General features: G+C 38.6%; 1 protein-coding gene across 1 annotated transcript in view; it reads right to left on the bottom strand.

The window, feature by feature from the left end:
• COLEC10 (collectin subfamily member 10) overlaps nucleotides 1–21,730 on the bottom strand; it is a 507,785-nt gene that overhangs the window by 373,151 nt on the left and 112,904 nt on the right. The window lies entirely within an intron of this gene.

The following is a 21,730-nucleotide window of genomic DNA, read 5'->3' as shown; positions in this document are numbered from 1 at the left end:
TGATTCATTTCATTAAAAAGTGTCCCACAAATTAGTGGATATAATTCTCACTTCACAGGGGATAAAGCTGAGTCTCAGAGATACCCAATAACTTGACCCAAGTCAGACAGAGAGTACAAGGCAGTATGGGATTGAAATGAAATTCGATCTGACCTAAAACTCCTTGTATTTTCAACTACACTGGGTGACTGCTCACCCAGTACTGATAGTAATTATAATAACCAATGTGGATTGAATGACTATGTTTGAAACACCAGATGCTGAGAAATTTTCACAAATTAACTCGTTTAATGCACACAGAAGCTCTATGATTTAGGTACAACAATCCCAGTTTACAAACGAGAAAACTGAGATTCAGAGAATTTAAAACTTGCCTTTTATGAATAACCCAACTAGTAAGCTATAAAGTTGTAGTTCCAGGACTCAAAACCAAACTCTCTAAGCTTCTGGGATCTTCTCCCCCAAAAAGCACTTTAATGTGCCTCTCTGTCTTCTTCACCACTGCTAGTACCCTGGTTCAAACTCTCATCATTTCCCTCTGCCTTTTGTCTCCTACTCGATTCCCATTGAACCTACTGCATTTCATACATGGCTGCATCATTAGCACATAAGACATGATTTCCTAACTCTTAACTTCTCAGGAACTTCATGAGGTTAGGTATTTCATCTTATTCATCTCTGTTTCCATCCAAACACTGATACATTTTAGATAAATGGATAGACAGGTGCGTATCCTCCCCAACCATCAGGATGGCTTATTTGTGAACAAATCTCTAAGGTTTCATCCCCAGCCACCATGTGCAGAGAGATAAACAGATTGAAAAAAAGGAAAAGTAAATCAGTACATTGACACTACCACAAGCAGGTTAGTAATTCTATTCCTCATTTGACTTTCTCTACTAGGTCATTAGCAAGACAATTTACAATGAAAACAAAGATAGTAAGTCCAATTTTTAAATTATTTTTCTTTCTAAAGTTGGGTCTCACTTTGTTGCCCAGGTTGGACTTGAAATCCTGGCCTCAAGCAATCCTCCCGCATTGGCTTCCCAAAGCTTTGAGATTACAGGTGAAAGCACTGCACCCAGCCAAGTCAAATGGAATACAGGCTTATTTTTTATTTGTTTGTGTTGATTTTAAAAAAATAAGGATTTCCAAGTGAATAAGAACACGGAAAGAATATGTATTTCTTTACTGTATGATCATACCTAAACTGACATCTTAGCACTAAGTATAATGAAATTATCCCCGTCTTTAAAACTTAAACCATAATATATCACATAGTATGGATAGGATCATGTTATATGGTTGTAATAGCGTGTTTTTGGGGGGTGGGGGAGGAGCAGGGCACAGATTTTCAGAGATGTCAACTTCCTGTAAATTAGCATACTGGTGGGAATTTCCAACAAGTTTCCAAATTTTATAAGAAATCAGCTAATATCTACCCATAACACCCAAATTTGTAGCCACAAAATAATTGACTCCTTTGAAGAAGACATTTTTCCCTTCCCACAGGTATATCACTGAACAGGCCTGGACATGTTGAGTCTAGAGAACCAAAGAGAAAAAGGAAACAAGCCCTGGGTTTCTTCCCAATATGCCAGGAAAGAAACAGCAGCAGGACTTTAAGAACACTGGAAATTGGTAGGACAATGACCTGTTTATAAAACTCAATTTATTCTTAAAGAAACACTTGATTCTTTTCCTCTTGATATCTCAAACTTTGCTAATTTCTAAAGATGGCCATTCAAAAAGAGTATGTCTAGTCATTATTCACTTTGTGTGGAAAAACTTTTTTACTCTACTTCAGATAAAGATGGAGCACCTTATCTATGAACAAGCCACTAAAGTTTTATTCCTGGCCAATTTTTTTTTTTCTTTCAGTGAAAAAAAATACAGAATTTGACATGTTATGAGTTAAATCCAACTGTTCTCTCTTAAAATAGGTAAGACATTTTGATCCTCATTATCTGTATCTGAAATGAAAACTGACTTTTACTTTTAAGCCATCTTTCTCCAAGTTGCTGAAAACCTTTTAGATAGCATCTGCTTCACTATGTCAGAACTTTTAAAAGACAAAGGGATAGGCCTGGGATTGAAGTGGTTTCAAATCCATGGCTTACACTGATGTGTCAATCCAGGAAAATTCAGAATGGCCACTGTTTGAGGGTTGAGCCCTATCCTTGAGGATCTGCGTCAATGACATCTTTGGCCTAAGGGTCAGTGGTGGAGCTTAGCTATGCCTTGGAAGCCAAAGGATTGGCATGCTGTGTAGCCATGTATAAAACAGTTTTTAAAAGTATTCTTTGTTTTAGAGGTTTGCTATTAATTCTGACATTAAAAAACCTCATGAAATACCTTAAATAGAAACACAACTATAAATGTGGAACTTGAAAAAGCTTTGTTCACCCAGCCTCTGATGCCTCAACTCTATGAACGAAAGGTCTCTTCTTCTCTATCCCTTTCTCTAACAATAATGACTGTGTCCTTTGACTGCCCATTGCCTAAAGGCTGCCCCCCCCCAATATTCTGTCATCAACCAAGAGCTCTTCTACTTCTAGTCTTCCTGCCTCCCTGTCTTAGTCAATTTAGGCTGCTGTTACAAAAATATCATAAACTGAGTGGTTTAAACAACAGAAATTTATTTCACGTGACTCTGGAGCCTGAGAAGTTCAAGATCAAGGCACCAGCAGATTCAGTGTCTGGGTCATAGATGCTGCCTTCTTCCTATGCCTTGGTATGGTGAAAATGGTGAGGCAGTTCTCTGAGGCCTCTTTTTATAAGGGCACTGATCCTATTAATGAGGGCTCCATCCTCATTACCTAACTACCTCCCAAAAGTGTCATTTCCTACTACCATCATCTTGGGAGTTGGGATTTCAATATATGAATTTTCAGGGGACACAAACATTCAGATCATAGCACTCCCCAAATTACTGTTTTCATAACACGGCAAATTGCATGTTTCACAAAAAAGCGAATATAAAGAAACGTATCATTCCTCACCATACAATTAATGGCTCCTTATCACCTACAGAATAAAATCCAAGTCTGTGAGTATGACTCTCCATGAACATGTCAAAATCGTATGTATTAGTCTGTTCTCATGCTGCTAATAAAGACATACCAGAGACTGGATAATTTATAAAGGAAAGAGTTTTAATTGACTCACAGTTCCACACGGCTGAGGAAGCCTCAGGAAATTTACAATGATGGCAGAAGGCACCTCTTCACAGGGTGGCAGGAGAGAGTTGATATCCAAGCAAAGGGGGAAGCCCTTTATAAAACCGTAATATCTCAGGAGAACTAACTCACTATCACAAGAACAGTATGGGGAAAGCTGCCCCCATGATTCGATTATCTTCACCTGGCCCCTCCCACAACATGTGAGGATTATGGGAACTACAATTCAAGATGAGATTTGGGTGAGGACACAGCCAAACCATATCATTCTGCCACTGGCCCCTCCAGAATCTCATGTCCTTACATTTCAAAGCACAATCATGCCTTTCTAACAGTGCCTCAAAGTCTAAGCTCATTCCAGCATTAAACCAAAAGTCCAAGTCCAAAGTCTCATCTGAGACAAGGCAAGTCCCTTTTGCCTATGAGCCTGTAAAATCAAAAGCAAGTTAATTACTTCCCAGATAAAGTAGAGGTACAGGCATTGGGCAAATACATCCATTCCAATTGGAAGAAATTGGCCAAAATAAAGGGGCTACCTGGCCCATGCAAGTCTGAAATCCAATAGGGCAGTCATTAAACATTAAGGTTCCAGAATGAACTCCTTTGACTCCATGTTTCACACCTAGGTCACACTGATGCAAGAGGTGGGCTCTCACAGCCTTGGGCAGCTCCATCCCTGTGACTTTGCAGAGTACAGCCGCACTCCTGGCTGCTTTTACGAGCTGGCACTGAGTGGCTGCAGCTTTTCCAGGCATGTCACGCAAGCCATCAGCGTATCTACCATTCTAGGGTCTGGAGGATGCTGGCCTTCTTCTCACAGCTCTACTAGGCAGTGCCCAGTGGGGACTCTATGTGTGGGCTCCAACCCCACATTTCCCTTCTGCACTGCCCTAGCAGAGGTTCCCCATAAGGACTCCACCTCTGCAGCACACCTCTGCCTAGATGTTCAGCATTTCCATACATTCTCTGAAATCTAGGCGGAAGTTGCCAAACCTTAATTCTTATCTTCTGCACACCTGCAGGCCCAATACCACATGGAAGCTGCCAAAGCTTGGGGCTTGCACCCTCTGAAGCAATGTCTTGAGCTATACCTTGGCCCCTTTTAGCCATGGCTAGAGCACCTGGGATGCAGTCCCATGGCTGCACACAGCAAAGGGCCATGGACCTGGCCCCAGAAATTATTTTCTTCCTAGGCCTCCAAGCCTGTGGTGGGAGGAACTGCCTTGAAGGTCTCCGACATGCCCTGGAGGCATTTTCTCTATTGTCTTTCTGATTAACATTCAGATCCTCATTACTTATGCAAATTTCTGCAGGCTGCTTGAATTTCTTCTCAGAAAAATGAGTTTTTCTTTTCTATTGCATCTCCAGGCTGCAAATTTTCCAAACTTTTATGCTCTGCTTCTTCTTAAACACCTTGGCACTTAAGTATTTCTTTGGCCAGATACCCCATATCATCTCTCCCAAGTTCAAAGTTCCACAGATCTCTATGGCAGAGGCAAAAAGCTACCAGTCTCTTTGCTAAAGCACAGCAAGAGTCACCTTTACTCCTGTCCCTAACAAGTTCCTCATCTCCATCTGAGTCCACCTCAGCCTGGACTTCATTGTCCATATCAGTATTGGCATTTTGGTCAAAGCCATTCAACAAGTCTCTCAGAAGTTCGAAACTTTCCCACATCTTCCTGTCTTCTGAGCCCTCCAAGTCTCTAGGAAGCTCCAAACTTTCCCATGTTTTCCTGTGTTCTTCTGAGCCCTCCAAAATATTCCAACCTCTGTGTGTTATCCAGTTCCAAAGTTACTTCCACATTTTTGGGTATCTTTATAGCAGGACCCCACTCTCTGCAGTACCAACTTACAGTATTAGTCTGTTCTCATGCTATAAAGAACTGCCCAGGACTGGGTAATTTATAAATAAAAGAGGTTTAATTGACTCACATTTATGCATGGCTGGGGAGGCCTCAGGACACTTAACAATCCGGGTGGAAGGCAGCTAGCTCTTCACAGGGTGGCAGGAGAGAGAATGAGAGCCAAGTGAAGGGAAAAGCCCTGTATAAAACCATCAGATCTCATGAGAACTCACTCACTATCATGAGAACAGGAAGGGAGAAACCACCCCCATGATTCAGTATCTCCACTGGTCCCTCCCATGACATGTGGGGATAATGGGAACTACAATTCAAGATGAGATTTGGGTGGGGGCACAGTGAAACCGTATCACCATGCTTAAAGAGAAATTTATATTCATACATTTAAGAAGAAAAAAGGCTGAAAATTAAAGATCATATTATCCATTCAAGAACGTAGATGTGCAAACTAAATGCAACACATGAAAAAAGGGAAAAAATGAGATAGAAATTAATGGGAAAACACACAGTGAAGACAATGAACACACCAAAAGCTAGTTGTTTGTAAAGACTAATTAAACTGATGAGCCTCTAGTGAGACTAATCAAGAAAAAAGAGAGAAATGGCACAAATAACTACAATAGGGAGAAAAAGGGACAACCATTACTCTTTCAGACATACGAAATATGATGACATTATGCAGCTGCCAGTTAAATATAGGAAATGCAGTTAAATATGAATTTCAGATAAACAATAAATAATTTTAGTCACAAATATTGTTTATCTGATATAGATCAGAATAATTTTATATTGTTAAAGATATTGAAACCATAATTAAAAATCTTTTCAAACCAAACTAAAGATATTCCAGGTCTAGAGGGAATCACTGAGAACTATATCAACCATTTTAAAAAGAAAGCAAATTATTTCCAATTCATTTTATGCAACCAGCATAAACTTTATAATAGGCCAGACAGAACATTATAAGAAAAATAATTCTGGCAAATTTCTCTTTTGAAGTAGTACAAAAGATATATGATCTATAAAGATTAAACAGCTCAACAAAGTTGGGTTTATTCTAGGAATGAAAGGTTAGCTTAATATTTTGGAATCAGTCAATGTTACAACGTTAACAAAATAAAGAAAAAATATTATTTAATTTTACATAGAAAAAAAGCATGTGGTAAAATTCATGTTGACACAAGGATGTTCTGCCTATACTTTGTTCTGACAACAGTGAAGACAGTTGGTATACTGTGTGTGTTAAGTTATTGCAAGTATGTATACTGATTGAATTAGCAATTTCAGACTTGTTCCAGTTGAAAATAATTTCAAGTTGATAAAAGTGCCAAGTTGGAAATAGTCTAAATTATTTGGAGAACTATATTCACATTCCTAGAATCACCAAAATATGTTAAAATAGGAAGGGTTTGGTCAGAGTCAAATAGGGCAAGGGTCTCTAAAAAGGTGATCATATGTTTGCTGTGCAAACCTAGAACCATGGTTATAAACCTCTGCCTCATGTCAATAATACTATAAGGAAAAAGCCCCACGCAAATGAAGTGAGCAGTAAATTGGGTGGAATAGACTGTACTCTCTGCCTAGTGGAGAGGTTTGAGAGAGGTAATGGAGAATTCACAAGTGTAAGCACACAGGACTTTAGTCTTGGATTATACAAAAGAGAATTCAAGCCTGCATGCTCATTGTAGAAGCCTGCCTGCACAGGTAAACTAAACATGCTAACACTCTTGATGGCATGCCTGCTGTTCCAAGTGGCCTCTCTTGCATGGAAGGAAACCTCAAAACTCGTAGGAAGCTCTGTCCGCTGGTATGGTGGTTTTTGCAGGTTGGCTTGGGCTCCTGGCAATTGAGGCAGCCTTTTGGCTTCGTTACTTTTGGTGGGACTTGAGCCCACCTAATGGGTTAGGATGAATAAACAGAAGACTCAGCATATACCTTTAGATTTAGAGAAAGTGGTTCTTTCTACATTATAAAGATCACATTGTATACTCAACTTTATATTTAAATGTTTTAATTTAATTTTGTATTATGAAAATTATTTCCTTTGAGGCTAGAGTTCCTATCATAGTTTTCCTGATGCCTGGCACTCAGTGTGGAGTGAATAAAAACAAGTTCAATATTAAGAACAATATTAAAAGCCTGTATTTTATGAATATAAAGGTTTAAATGGGTAGGAGTCTTTCAAGAAGCATTGAGTAGAGCTGAATAATATGAAGTTGAAGAGCATTGGGCAGGGGGAGGCAGCTTAAACTTGGATCTTTCTAAACAACATTCCCTGTTCAAAAAGCTTCCATGGCCCAATTCTGCCCATTGCAATGGTTTTCAACTTCTGTTAATCAGAGCCCAGGAATTACAGAAAAGTAACTGAGGATTCCAGGAATGGCTGGGATGGGAAGGGAGGGGGAAGTGTGTGTGAGTTAATGAAAAGATCAATGAAATGTTTCTGAATGTTCATTCCTCCTCCAACCAGAACAGCAAAGTATTTATCAATTTTTAATGCATTAGTTTACAGAGAATATTTTATTTGGAAAAAAAAAAAGGAGTTCGCTTGCTTGATATGAAAACCACTGACTGTTTAGTAGTACTCTATCATACAGGTGGTAACAAGGAGACTGCAGACACCATTTAATGAGCTATGGCAATGGCAGACAAATGCAAAGACAGTAGGTTGAACACAGATGGAGTGACAGAACTGGCTAGATGCTGCCCGATCCTGTTTCCTCCTCCTCCACACTCAGGAAGAATAGATTTTCCAGCCTTCTTTGCAGTTCGGTTAGTACCATATGGCTGGATCTGACCAACTGAATGTAAATAAAAGTGATGCATGCTATTTTCAGGCCAGTCCATAAAATATTTTGTCTGATCTTCAACATTTTCTCGTCTCTCATTTTTCCTTCTGTATGCGTTAGTTGTCACTTTGAAGTGACAACAAGGCAGAGGCTCAAGATGGTGAGTCCTTGAGCTTCTACTTGCAGACAACCACCCAGGATTGTCATCCAATCAGGAGCTTCCATATTTGACTGTGCTGGGAAGCCACAAATTTTAATTGGGTTAAACCACTGAGATGTCAGAGTTTAATTGTTACTATAGAATAGCCTAGCCCAGTATGATCAATCAATATGGTGAAAGACTGGAATACTTCACCTAGCAAAACTGGCATCTGGAGAATCATTTTAATATCCCCTTTTTTGACAGGAAAAGAGTATTCCATGTAACACATATCACAAGAAAACCTGGTCATATAATAGAAGCAGGGTAGTTTTTTTCTTTTATACAACTTAATTTATTTTTAAATAAAAATATAATGCCTTAATGTACTTTTAAATGAAAATAAAATAAGAATATAAAAAAGTAATATAAAAAGTAATAAATTGTGTTAATTGTGATGCTGTGTTTTTTAAAGGCGAAAATATACCTAAATATCGGTCCATTATAATAGTAAACAATAAAATTGCAGTTTCTATTATTTTCTCCTTCTTTCTCTTTTTTTTTTTTTTTTTTTTGCGAGAGAGGAAGAGTATTACTCTATCATCCAGGCTGGAGTACAGAGTACAGTGGTACAATCCTTGCTCACTGCTGCAGCCTCAAACCCCTGGGCTCAAGCAATTCTGCCTCGCCTCCCAAGGAGCTAGGACTACAGTCTCGTGCCACCATGTCTGAGTAATTTTTTAAATGTGTTGTGGTGATAGGGTCTCACTTTGTTGCCCAGGCTGGTTTCAAAGTACTGGCCTCAAGCAATCCTCCCACCTCAGCCTCCCAAAGTGCTGAGATTACAGGCGCAAGCCACTGTGTTAGTCTAGTTTCTGTTTTCCAGCCTTAACTATATACAAATCTTTCAGAAATTTTGTCAAAATTAATTTTCTTCACATATTCATGTTCAATAGACAATAAATGCTTTTTTGTCCATCTATTCCCTGGTAGTTAATGAAAGAACATGTTTTATTAATTTTAATCTCATGAAATTTCTTTCACATGAAACAGCAGAGATACAAACAGCTAAGAAAATTCTTAACATAAGTCTAACCCTGGCAAAGTTTCACAAAAATTCCATTTCATAATAAATTCCAGAAATCACATACTTCCCATATCTTTGTTTTTTTGGTATCGTTCTAGTCCCTTTCAAATATTTTGACAGTCAAAAAAATTCCCCTAAAATACTTTCAACAGAAATTCATCATAAACTTCTATTACATCTAGTAAAAACATCTCTAAGTTTTCCTTCTGCTTTAGAACTAATGTCCAGATCTTGGTGAAAATGATCAGGACATTCAGACATTGACTTCTGATTTCTTCTGACAATGTGAAAGTGGCATCTTTGTTATTTCTATGGGCAATTTTTTCTGATCTGATTTTTTTCCCATGTAATGTCCAATTCCTCACATTTTTCATAGTTGATAGCCTTTTCCACTATTTCTATGCGCCCGTCTTCAAGCAACAAGCTTGAAGCTTGTTTCTGGTACATCATTAAACCATTTCTGGCTGTTTGCAAACATTTTTGTGTCTGGTTAACTTTGCCCACAACTTCAAACCAGAAACAAAATATAATTCAGAAAAGAAAAATTACTATAGCTATCTTCGTTTATCTCCAATGCATTGTCTAAATACAGGAATATACAGTACCATGGGGGCTGAAAGTATGAACTGTACCAGAATTAAGCTTGAAGGATTCTGAACCATCAAGAAACTTCCTCTGGAAATGAATGTGGTAGCTGAGTCCACGTGTGTGGGAGGCCAACTGCATAGCTGGGAGTTGTCACAATTAACTTCCACAGAGAATTCAATGTTTATTAAATAAGTGATTTAAATGTGCTAATTTGAAGCATGCATATATATTATTGAAACACAGCTGCAATCACAGCAAATGTTTGCAAATTAGGCCAGCAAAAGATCTTTTCATTAATGGTACTTAAGAATTTCTGAGCATGGTGACAATTTAAAAGCAGATTAAATTTTAGTCAATTTTACTGTGTATTTAAGTTATGTATGGGTAATGTACCCCCTCATTGTCTGTACCCTAAATGGACTGTTTCCACTGTCCAGACCTTGGCTGGAACACTGAGGACGTATGTATCTGGCCTCTACTCAAATATGGATAGATAATCATATAACTATCCAATTACTAGGGTGGAAAAGAAGCAAACCCTCGACCTTCAACAAACATAGAAAGGGCAATAGGAACAAGAAGCTGTGAATGCCTTTATGGTTTTTCATCACAGTTTTGCAGATAGCTCTGCAGACAGCAACTATCTGTAAATAGCTGCAGATAGTTATACAGTTTATGATAACCCATTCGTCATAAACTGTGTAATGACACAGTATTTCCAAAGGAATTCTTTATAGTAAGAATAAGAATTTCCACCAGATAGAAAAGAGACATTGCACATACAATAGCGTCACACTTAAATCACTTATTTAATAAACACAGAATTATCTGCGGAAGTTAATTGTGACAACTCCCAGCTATGTAGTTGGCCTCCCACACATGTGGACTCAGCTACCACATTCATTTCCAGAGGAAGTTTCCTATGGTTCAGAATCCTTCAAGCTTGATTCCGGTGTAGTTCATAAGTGGCAATCACAAACTGTGTAATTCCACAATAGTCCTAGTTTCAATATTTTCCTGGGAAAAGAAACATTTTGAGAAATCCCTGACCTGTGTGGTCCATTTTCAAAGTACTTAAGGCTTCTTTCTAACAATAGATTGTGGCCATTTTCCTTAAGCAAAGCTTTGTTTCCACAGCTTTGCCAGTCTCAAAAGACCAACTCAAATATAGAGAAAAAATATGTCTTTTTCTCAGGTACAGAAACCACATTGTAGGTCAATAAATAAGAACGTCCTCTAGATACCATTTAACCCTACACCTATCCCAAAGTCAGCACACCTTCAACTAAAAGCAGAGCAACCACGTAACTAGTGGGAAGGGGAGAGTAACCAAAACCATCAGGGTCATGGTGGAAGAAACTCAGAAATGTATGATGAGGTAGAAGCTGGGATGACCGCAGTACATCAATGTCTCCTTTCCGTCTGGGGGAAGCCGTTATTCCTACTATCAAGAATTTCTTGGAAATACTGTGTTACCTCTATGGGAGAAAGAAGAGCTCTTCTAAGATTTCTAATTTCACCTTGGAGTTTCTTCTCTTTTTCCTCTACCACACTCAGCCACCCCAGACTCAGTTAATACTCCTGGAAATAAAATACTTTTGCAGTTAGTCATTTCCAGGCTTATTTTCTCAGCCATTCTGTTTTCATGCCAGTTCCCTGACTATGATTATATTGATCCACGTATCAGTGAAACAAAGCCCAGCATAAGCTCAAGACCTTGGGTTGTCCACCTCATAGCTCATTTTGACAGACTTAGCTAGAGGTTTGGTTTTGTTTGTTTGTTTGTTTTTGTTTTTCCCTCAGTTTTGTTTCCTTTTTCGACCAAGAATATCTTCAAGTTTAGGGACAAATTTATAGACTTATGTAGTGAGTTCTCTGGAATTCATCTCCGTGCTAGTTACCCCTTCTGCCATGGCACAGAGCACATCAGACCCTTCCTCTGTGAAAAGGACAGATTCCTGGTGTTGTCAAGCTTAGCTGACTGCCACAGCGTGGTGTGGTGTGACTGCCATCTGCTGGCATGGGGCTGACATTACAGGATGGTCACCACACACTCCCTGGTAAAATAATCAAGAAGTACTTGTTTGGAAAACAAAAGCTTTCTCTGGAGAAATGAAGAACGAATTTTGTTATAAACCTTGTCCATCTTCAACACCAAAAAAAAAAAAAAAAAAAAAAAAAATTCTTCTACTCTGGAAAAGCTAAAGAGAAATAGAAAATTGGTTTTTGGCAGACTTCTAAGTATTCAACACAGTGAGGAAATGGGATTATCAGCTACTACCCAGTATCATAAACTGAGAAACCAAACCTCACTGACTCCAGCAACAAGTTCCTACCTTGTGAAGCCACTTGTGTGTGGACACTAGCACCAATGACAGGTTGAGGGATCTTCCTTAAGATACTGACAATGTCTGTAACACTTTTCTCTTTAAAAGATTGTGGTTTTTCCACAGTGAGATATCATCTCACACCAGTTAGAATGGCCATCATTAAAAAATCAGGAAACAACAGGTGCTGGAGAGGATGTGGAGAAATAGGAACACTTTTACACTGTTGGTGGGACTGTAAACTAGTTCAACCATTGTGGAAGTCAGTGTGGCGATTCCTCAGGGATCTCGAACTAGAAATACCATTTGACCCAGCCATCCCATTACTGGGTATACACCCAAAGGACTATAAATCATGCTGCTATAAAGACACATGCACACGTATGTTTATTGCGGCACTATTCACAATAGCAAAGAGTTGGAACCAACCCAAATGTCCAACAACGATAGACTGGATTAAGAAAATGTGGCACATATACACCATGGAGTACTATGCAGCCATAAAAAATGATGAGTTCGTGTCCTTTGTAGGGACATGGATGAAACTGGAAAACATCATTCTCAGTAAACTATCGCAAGGACAAAAAACCAAACACCGCATGTTCTCACTCATAGGTGGGAATTGAACAATGAGAACTCATGGACACAGGAAGGGGAACATCACACTCCGGGGACTGTTGTGGGGTGGGGGGAGGGGGGTGGGACAGCATTAGGAGATACACCTAATGCTAAATGACGAGTTAATGGGTGCAGGAAATCAACATGGCACATGGATACATATGTAACAAACCTGCACATTGTGCACATGTACCCTAAAACCCTAAAGTATAATAAAAAAAATAAAAATAAAATAAAAAAATTAAAAAAATAAAAAAATAAAAGATTGTGGTTTTTTGGAACCCAAGTGACCAAAACATACGCACTGATATTTAGGGGATGAGAAACTTTTTTTCTCATTATAAAAGCCATGCCTCAATGTTTAAGGATTAGAATCATGCGTAAGAGATGTTTATATGAGCTCGCCTTTAAAATCAGAGCCAGGCACTTTTGCTCAGTCGTGACTTTCTTTCCAAGTCTTATCTTCAGGATGTGTGGAGCTGCATGACTCGTGGCAATGGAAGCCAAGTTTCTGTTGCTGACTTCAGTGGGTGTTGCTGCTTATTTCCATGTCAAAGAATGAGACCTTGTATAATTGTGAATAGACAACAAGGAAGAATTTCCCATAGAGAAAACCCTGATAGCAGAATAAAACTAAACTTCTTGAAAGGCCTTTATTCATTGTAGAAGCAATAAAGTCAACACTGAAGGCACTGTCTGCTGTTAATCAACACAAATTTCTTCAGTAAAGGCTATGGGAACTGAATCAAATTTCAAATTTTTATAAAACCAAGGGTGTATAATAACTATTATATTTCTACACTTATACAAATGTAATTTTTCTTATCCCCAAAGCCTGTTTCTCCCCCAAGCTTCCCCATCTTATAAATGGCCACACATCTGCTCAGTTGCTTAAACCCCAATTGTACAAAATCATCACCACAAGCTCTATGCTCTCACTCACCAAACCCATCCATCTCCATGTCTTGGCAGCCCTACCTCAAAATCAAAAACTATCTCCATCTCTCTTTATCTACAGGGGCCAGCAGAGTCCAAGAGTCCAGTCCACTTTCATTTTTCTTTATCAACTACAGCCATAGCCTGTTTAATGGTCCCTGCATCCACTTTCGCCTCTTCATCTTCAATTCTCAGCAGCACAGTTGGAATGATCTTTCTAAACTATAAACCTCCAGGGATGACCCACAGAATAAAACCTGAACCCCACAGCATGGTTTACAAAGCCCTTCCATAATCTTGCCTCTACTTATTCTTCACTCTCTCGGCTTCCTCCCTTCCCACCACTCAATATACTGCAGGCACTCTGGCCTTCTCCCTGTTCTTCCAACTCCCAGGCTGCTCCCACTTAGGAGTTCAGATTTGCTTATTTCTCTGTATGGCACCATATTTTTGCATGTCCATCTCCTTCTTTTCATTTCAGTGTCACAGAGAATGTCACTGCCTCATGCCAGTACCCCTTCCTGAGCACCCTGTGAAAATCAGCCCTTTCCCTTCTGGACTTCATAACTCCATTTTACTTGCTTCATACCATTGATCCTATCAGCAATTATCGTTTTCCTTTTTTTTTTTTTTTACTTTTTTACTTATATTCTAGTATTGGAATGTAAAGCCATGAGAACAGAGACTTTGCTGTCTCATTTAACATTGTATCACCAGTACTTAGACTAAATCTGGCACATATTAAGTACTTAATAAATACACGGTAAAGGAAGGAATGTGTGTGCACATTACCCATCTAATTACATTTGCCTATAGTTAAGGTTTTCTCTTATAAGGAAGAATAATTAGCACCTTTTTAGGATGAATCTCAAATTGGATCATGTGTAAGAGCTTGAGCTCTGATATCAAGCACTATTGGTTGGTGTCTTAGGTGAGGATACCCAGTATCAGATCCTGAGAAAGAATTTGTGTGCAAGTTGTTTATTAAGAATGGGATCCCCAGGAAACTTATAAGGGACCAAAAGAAGGAAAACAAAGTAGGGAAGAAGCCAAGGAAGGGCATGACCTCAAGCAAAAGGTTTGACGAGGAAAAATACAGTCCAATCCCAACGGGGCATGCTGGAGTGGAAGTTACCCCTCAAAATCATCTCAATCTGAATCAAGCATGCTGAGGTTTCATAACCCAGCCCAGGCAGGCATTGGCTAAGAGCCATCGGTGTGGGTACACACTCCCAGGCCCTGATTGTGGGCAATGCAACTCTATTATACCCAGTCCCACCACTCTTCAGCACTCTGACTTGGAGTATGTGGAATAACATTTCTAAGAATGAATTTATGAGTAATTTTCTCTTGGAAAATTTTGTGCATTAAATGAGATAATGCATATGAGAACTTTGAAAATAGCTATTATTTATGATCTGGTTTTTAAGAGCAATTTGAGGGTTAGAAAGAACATCTAGGAAGTTAGGTTCTTACTTAGGAATAGAAACTCTGGCATATTGTCCTGTCCTATATATACAAAATTGAAAATAGAAGTGGGGAATGTAGGGAGAAACACTGCATAGTAGACTTAGGAAAATAAAAAAAAGCAACATAGCATCAATACGATGCTCACTCTTGTGAATATACTTGTAAGTTTTCTAAGGAGACCTCTTAGGGTCTTGGAATATTGGCAGAAAAAAAAGAAGTTTGACTTTCTGAACACACAGGAGGTGAGAGGTCCAACAATTTTCAGTTCCTTTAGAATAAGAGAAATGGGTTCTGCCACAGTGATAGGAAATGGATGCAGTCATCTAAAATATTTATGTTTGCACCCAGAGAAACTATAAACAGTTATTGGCATCAGTTTGGATTCGTCAGCATGTGTTGTCAAAAAATAACTTTGATCTTAGAGAGAAAAGCAGCTGGAGCATCTTCAATCCCAGATGTGATCAGAGCCCGTCTACTGGATAATTTAAGAGAATTCTGCAGTCTGAACCAGCTTCAGAGAAAAGTGAGTGAGATTTATTTGCCATTTTTTCTTCGATGATGGTTAGATCTATTTAATAAGCTCGGGTAAATGTTCAAGTAAATGGTAGAATTTGGATCTGGGATAAATCAGTCAAAACCACCAACCCCCACGACTGCTAGAGAGACCAGCACACTGAAAGGCAGGGGTCTGAGTCACTCATGGGAGAGCGGAGCCGATACCTTGACACCTGCTCTTCATGCAAAAGCATGCACACAGGTGGGATCGGTGGGAGAGAGATCAGTTCTTTACAGAAGATGAGTGACTGCCTAAGATGCAAATGGTGACTGCCTAAGATGCCAATGTGGCCACCCACACTCACTGCTTAATAGGGTTGTTGTTAACGTGAAATAATGCACGTGAGGCACTTAATACACTGTTTGGCATATAGTAAAGTCTAACAAATGTTGTTATTTTTATTATTCCTATTTTACAGCTGTTGAAGAGTGAGGATTATAAAAGTTTTTTTAAATTCTCACAGATCAGAAAGTTGATAAGTTGCAAAGCCAGAATTTAACCCCTAGGACTTTTTGACTCAAAAGGTCATACTCTTACCCATCTTTCTGATGAGGTGGTTTTTAAGTGACCTGTATAAGTCAGGTGTCCCCAGAGAAACAGAACCGCTAGGAGATAAATCTTAGAGAGAGAGAGATGAAGATAGAGATAGGGGTATAGGTATGAAAGGCATAGCTGTAGATAGATTTATTTTAAGGGATAGGCTCACAAATTGTAGGGGGTGGCAAGTCCAAAATCTGTAGAGCAGGATGGCACCCCAGAAATTCCAGTAAAAGTTGATGGTGCAGCCTTAAGGCTGAAGACAGTCTGGAGGCAGAATTCTTTTCTCTTCGAGGGACCTCTGTCTTTGATCTCAAGACCTTCAACTGACTGGCTGAGGGCCACTCACATTATAAGGGTAATCTGCTTTACTCAGAGTCTACTGACATCTAAAAATACCTTCACAGAAACATCTAGATTGCTATTTGACCCAACAACTGGGCACCATAGCCTAGCCACGTCAACACATAAAAATTAAGTGTCACATGAGACAACAGATGCAAAAGTGATGTGCACAAAGCACCAAGTGCTAGAAAAAAAGAAAATATGTTATTATTACTAAACGATAGGTCTAGTACTACCAGCATACTTTGCCTTGCGTTTCAATTCCTTTTATGTTTTTGTTCACACTGGACGGAAAGGCTAAGGGAGCTGGTTAGTCTATTATAAACATAGACTCTAGAAAACCTGAGAAAGAGAATAAAGAGGTCACTGAAATTTTTACAGGCAAAACACAATTTCTGCCAATGCATAAATGTTTGTAAAGTGTTTCAAGATTACTCTACATGTCTTTAATTGCCATTCACCCCTGAGGGTGAACAGCTCCTTAAATCACACAAAAAAATGAGTGTCCAAATTTCTATCATGATTCACCATTATTATGTTTATTTTAACATATGCTATTAAAGTTAAATTTGTGAATTTTCCTCCTCCACAATCTTTCAAAACTTCTGTTGGTGACAGGACAAAAGAACTAATTGAATTAGACAGCACCATGCAATTAGGGATGCCTAAGCCTCACAATTCCTATATTATTTTCCTGGAATTTGAAACTTTTGAAGGTTACTCAAACCAAGAAACAAAATATTGATGGTACAGGAAGTCCCAAATATACCTTAATGAGCTGACAAAGAAACTCATATTATCTGTCTGAAATAATAGAAGGTGTTTGAGAGTGGTTTACTGCAGAGTAGGGCTAAACTGCTCATCCTAATACTCCAAAAGCAGAGGAAATTTTGCTCTGTTAATTGTTGCAAAAGGTGCCATTTAAAAAAAATATATCACAGAGCTTAGGGCACTGGTGAAGTAGAAATAGCAACTGGCTTTCAGAGATACAAGACATGAAGTTGCCTCTGGCAGCCTAATAATTTGAAAGCCCTTTAAGCCACTAGTCCTAAAATAGGTTTAACTATGTGTTTGGAGAAGATTCGGAGCTCTGCCTAGAGAAAGGAGGTCATTGGAGTGCCCTGGCCAATTTAGTTCTGACCCTCTAACTTGCATCCTCATTCAGATGAAAAACAGAAGCCCTGAACTGAACTAGACTCCATTTCTTAAAAGGCAGCTTAGTTTAACACAAACTGTCACCCCAGTTTTCTCATTTAAACAGTCCCCCAAAATAGCTTAACAAAAATCCTATTCAATCACACACATTATTTTCCTGGCAAGAGTTCAGCTAAATGCTATTTTCTCCATCTAATTCTCTCCCCAAAGCTGTTTTAGCAACGTATATTAGTCAGGGTTTGATCAGAGAAGCTGAACCACTAGGAGATTTATATAATAAGAGATTTATTATAGGTATTTGGTCTTAGATGATTGTGGGCTAAAGAATCTATTGAGCTATGGCTTCTGCAGCTGGGAAAGTCAGCTGGGGCTGGCAGTTGGGCATGGAAGAATGTGAAATGGAAGAAGCAAGCTCAAAAGGAACCCTGCAGGGCTGGGCTGGAATCTATGAGAATGGATGAGAATCTGCATGGGACTCTCACTGCCTCTGAGCCTTTCACTTGGATGATGGGAGTGAAATGAAGGAGGAGTGGCCCCCTTTGTCACAGAGCTAAACCTACACCTGACCCATAAGTCAGAAAAACTAAAAGAGAGCTGGAGTTCTACATGCCCACAGGTAAGCCAGCAAAGAAAAGACAACATGCATTAGAGACAATAGCATTTCATGGCCTGGCTGGCACTGACCTCTTGGACATAAAAGGAATGTCACTGCTGTTTCACTTCCACCTTTTCACTCTTGCTCAGAGCATCTTTTGTGGTTCACCCATCCTGGCGCTACATATGGAAAGGAATTCTGGGACCATCAGTTCCAGGTTAACAAAACTGAAATACTATGAATCCACAACATACCCCTATAAATTGGCACCCCAAGAAAATTTTCGGCTGGCCCATCTACAGATTCAGCTATCAGTTAAAAAGAAGTTTTGCGACATCAGGATGTAAGAGAGACACAAGAGAATATTAACACTGGAATGACCTCAGAGTCAGCCCATCCTGAATTTTACAAATGAGTGAAAATGAAATCCAGGAAGGTGTGGAAACTTGTCTCAGGTCTCATAATTGCCCAGAGGTAGTACAAGAAAGCCGTTTGCCTGCCTGCTAAATCATTATCTGTAAATCCGGAGAGATACATGAAGAAGCAGAAATTCCCAGATAACCTACCCCTGGTCAGACACACTCAGGGTCCTTGAAGCTGCATTTAGGAATATGTGAATATGTAATAAACATGTGGCCTCAACAGTCTCATTTAAAAAAATATTCTCAGTAATAATATTCTCAGTACAGAAATTAAAATTGTTTTTTAAATTTTTGCTCAATTATTTTAATTTGTGGTGCCCTCATGTAAAAAGGTAGCCTAAATACAATTAAGGTTTAGGTTAAATTAAATTTGATATTCTAAATCTCAGCCATAAAAAAGCGGTATTTTGCATAACATTAGGAACATAGTTCTTGGATTCATACAGCCCAAACTTCAAATATGAGCTCAACCACTTGTGAGCAATTGGGCTGGCAGCAGGTTCCCTAAACTTTCAGAAATTATTTCTTTTTTTTTAAGTAGAAATTAAAGTGTTTTAGGAATAAATGAGATAATTCATATATAACATTTACTACAGTGACACAGGAATAGAAAAGGCATCAATATAGGAACTATTAATTATTATCATTATTATTGTTGTTATAAATGACACCATTAGTAAGGGTGTTACAGTAAATCATATCCATAATTAATTACTATTAATTAGTATTATTGATAGTAATTAATCACTAAGAGTATATTAGACCTAAAGCACTGAATGTGATGCAAAATAATTTTTACATTTCTTCCTGAAATAATAATTTATGTGATTCCTTCAATAGGTCATATTAATGAAACTAGGGTTTAATATAAAAAATAACCTGATTTTATCACCATATGCCTTGGAGTCTATTAGATCTCTCAGTATGAGAATTGTTAGACAAATGTCAAGCCTAGGCTTTAGGATGAGAAATAGGAATTGTGTGAAATTACATGTATATCTTTGCCAACATCCTACCTCTAGCCGTTTATCTTCTTTCCATTGTTTAGATTCCTCCTTGAAATTAAGAAATGCTTATCAAAACATAACTCTGCTGACCCAGTAGACTCTCTTCAACTGATCTTGGCCACAGATCAAGCTGCTGTCTGCATAGCCTTTTAACACGGGAATAATTTATTCTGAAGCTGTTGGGCCCCATCATTGACAGTCAGCACCTTTGTCACTACGCAAACAAAAGTGCACTGATGTTTATTTAGAAAACATTTCATCCAGGGCTCTACAAACTGGCTGTTTCACAAAGGTTTCCAAGCTTATTTGATATCCTCATCTAGTGCCATGCAGGTTGTTGACAAACATGAGATCAGTTGAATTCAACTTCAGATAATTTATCCCTTCCAAAGTTCCACTGCTATTTTGACCAATTTTTCCTATTTTCTATTCACAATACTTACTCTAGCTCTCACTTCAATGTGTATCAGCCTACTGGCTTGAAATATCAAAGACTTATTTATCTTCTGTGTTATATGTCCATTACAAGTGACAGAGGTTTCAACTCAAGCTCATTTTAGTCATCCAGGGTCCCAGGTTGATGAAATGGGCACCATCTTAAACACTGCCAGTTGCTGTGCCAGAGGAAAAAGAGAGCTCTACAGTCCTGCACCAGCAATTAAATGCTTGGCTTGAAAGTGGCATGAAACAGCTGAACTAGCTTCTTCTAAGAAGTCATCGGCCAGAATGGTCACATGGCCCCGTCCAACCAGGATGGGGTTTGAAAGTACAACTTTAACTAGAAAGGAATAAACCAGAAGTACCTGAGGAAGTGCCCTAATGACTAACACAGAATTTCTAAGATTTGAAACAGCATTTTTTTTGAAAAATTGTAACCTTGAGAAGGTTATTTACTTATTTTCTGCAAAAAACATTCAGTGGTAAGTCACAGGATATAATCATTCTATGAATGGATTCGAAAATCAGATAAGTGTGTAGCATATTGATTATAAACCTCAGATGCAAGCAAATTTCAGTCTAGGAGATTCTCTAATAGAAAATCGCCACAGCACCCTAGAAATCACACTCACGTGGGAGTTACATATTCCCCATCCCACACCCCAATCAAGAACAAAGTAAAGACAACCTGGAGGAACAGGTCTATCCAAGAGTTCTGCAAAGAGCAAGACCTTCCGTTGTCAACGAACTGCCTCCGTGATGATGCTTCTTAGTTTGCAAAAGAAATTTGACCAATTCACTTAATTTAGATATAAGAATTCTAATTATTGCTCTAGGAACATACAGGTTGTGTGAATGATAACAGGTTAAGTCTGCACTAACAGTATCTACTAGCAGTACATGTGGCTATTTTAACTTAAATATAAAATTAAATTAGTGTTTTTTAATCACACTAGCTACACTGTGAGTGCCCAATAGGCACATGAAGTTAGTGGCTACTGTATTGGAACAGCACAGATAGCAAACATTCCCATCCAGGAAGAAGTTTGTATTGGACGGCTCTGGTCTAAGTCTTTCACCTTTGCCTGTAGAAATAGTTTAATGTCCCCCATTTCCTAAAGCCATACTTTCAGAAGAACTAAGCTGATTTCTAACATCTCAAAGAACTAAATAAGAAGTCATATCTACAATAACCTAGGCTTAGAACACAAATAGCTTGGCTGGTTTTGGTCTCATTGGTTTGTTATGCCTTGTACCTTAGTTGCAAGAGGTACCTACAGTAGGGATTCCAGTTCAAAGCCATCCAAGCTAGAAAAGGAAAGCAAGACATCAGAAATCAGATAGAACTTAATCTCATTTCTACTACTCCTCTATTTCATAGATCCAGGCTAAAATTTTGGTGTAAGTTTATATTTTTATGGAAAACTATTACAGAAAGTCTAGGTCAATAGTCATAATTGGTATATAATAACTTTTTTGGATTTGTTGTAACTCATTCAAATGTTTCCATGAAATTAAGAACATTTTTGCCAGTCAATGAAAATAAAGAAAGAAGTGGATGAACTAGGTTGTGAAGACAAAGAAGAAATAATGGAAGAAGAACCCATTCTGGCCTTTCTCAAGTGTGATATTGGTATAACCTGTGCATTGATCCTCAGGATGCATATGACTGGTGACCAA

Source organism: Symphalangus syndactylus, chromosome 7 (genome assembly GCF_028878055.3).
Source record: "Symphalangus syndactylus isolate Jambi chromosome 7, NHGRI_mSymSyn1-v2.1_pri, whole genome shotgun sequence".
In the NCBI taxonomy this organism is placed as follows: Eukaryota; Metazoa; Chordata; class Mammalia; order Primates; family Hylobatidae; genus Symphalangus; species Symphalangus syndactylus.
This window is presented reverse-complemented; position numbering and strand designations above follow the sequence as displayed.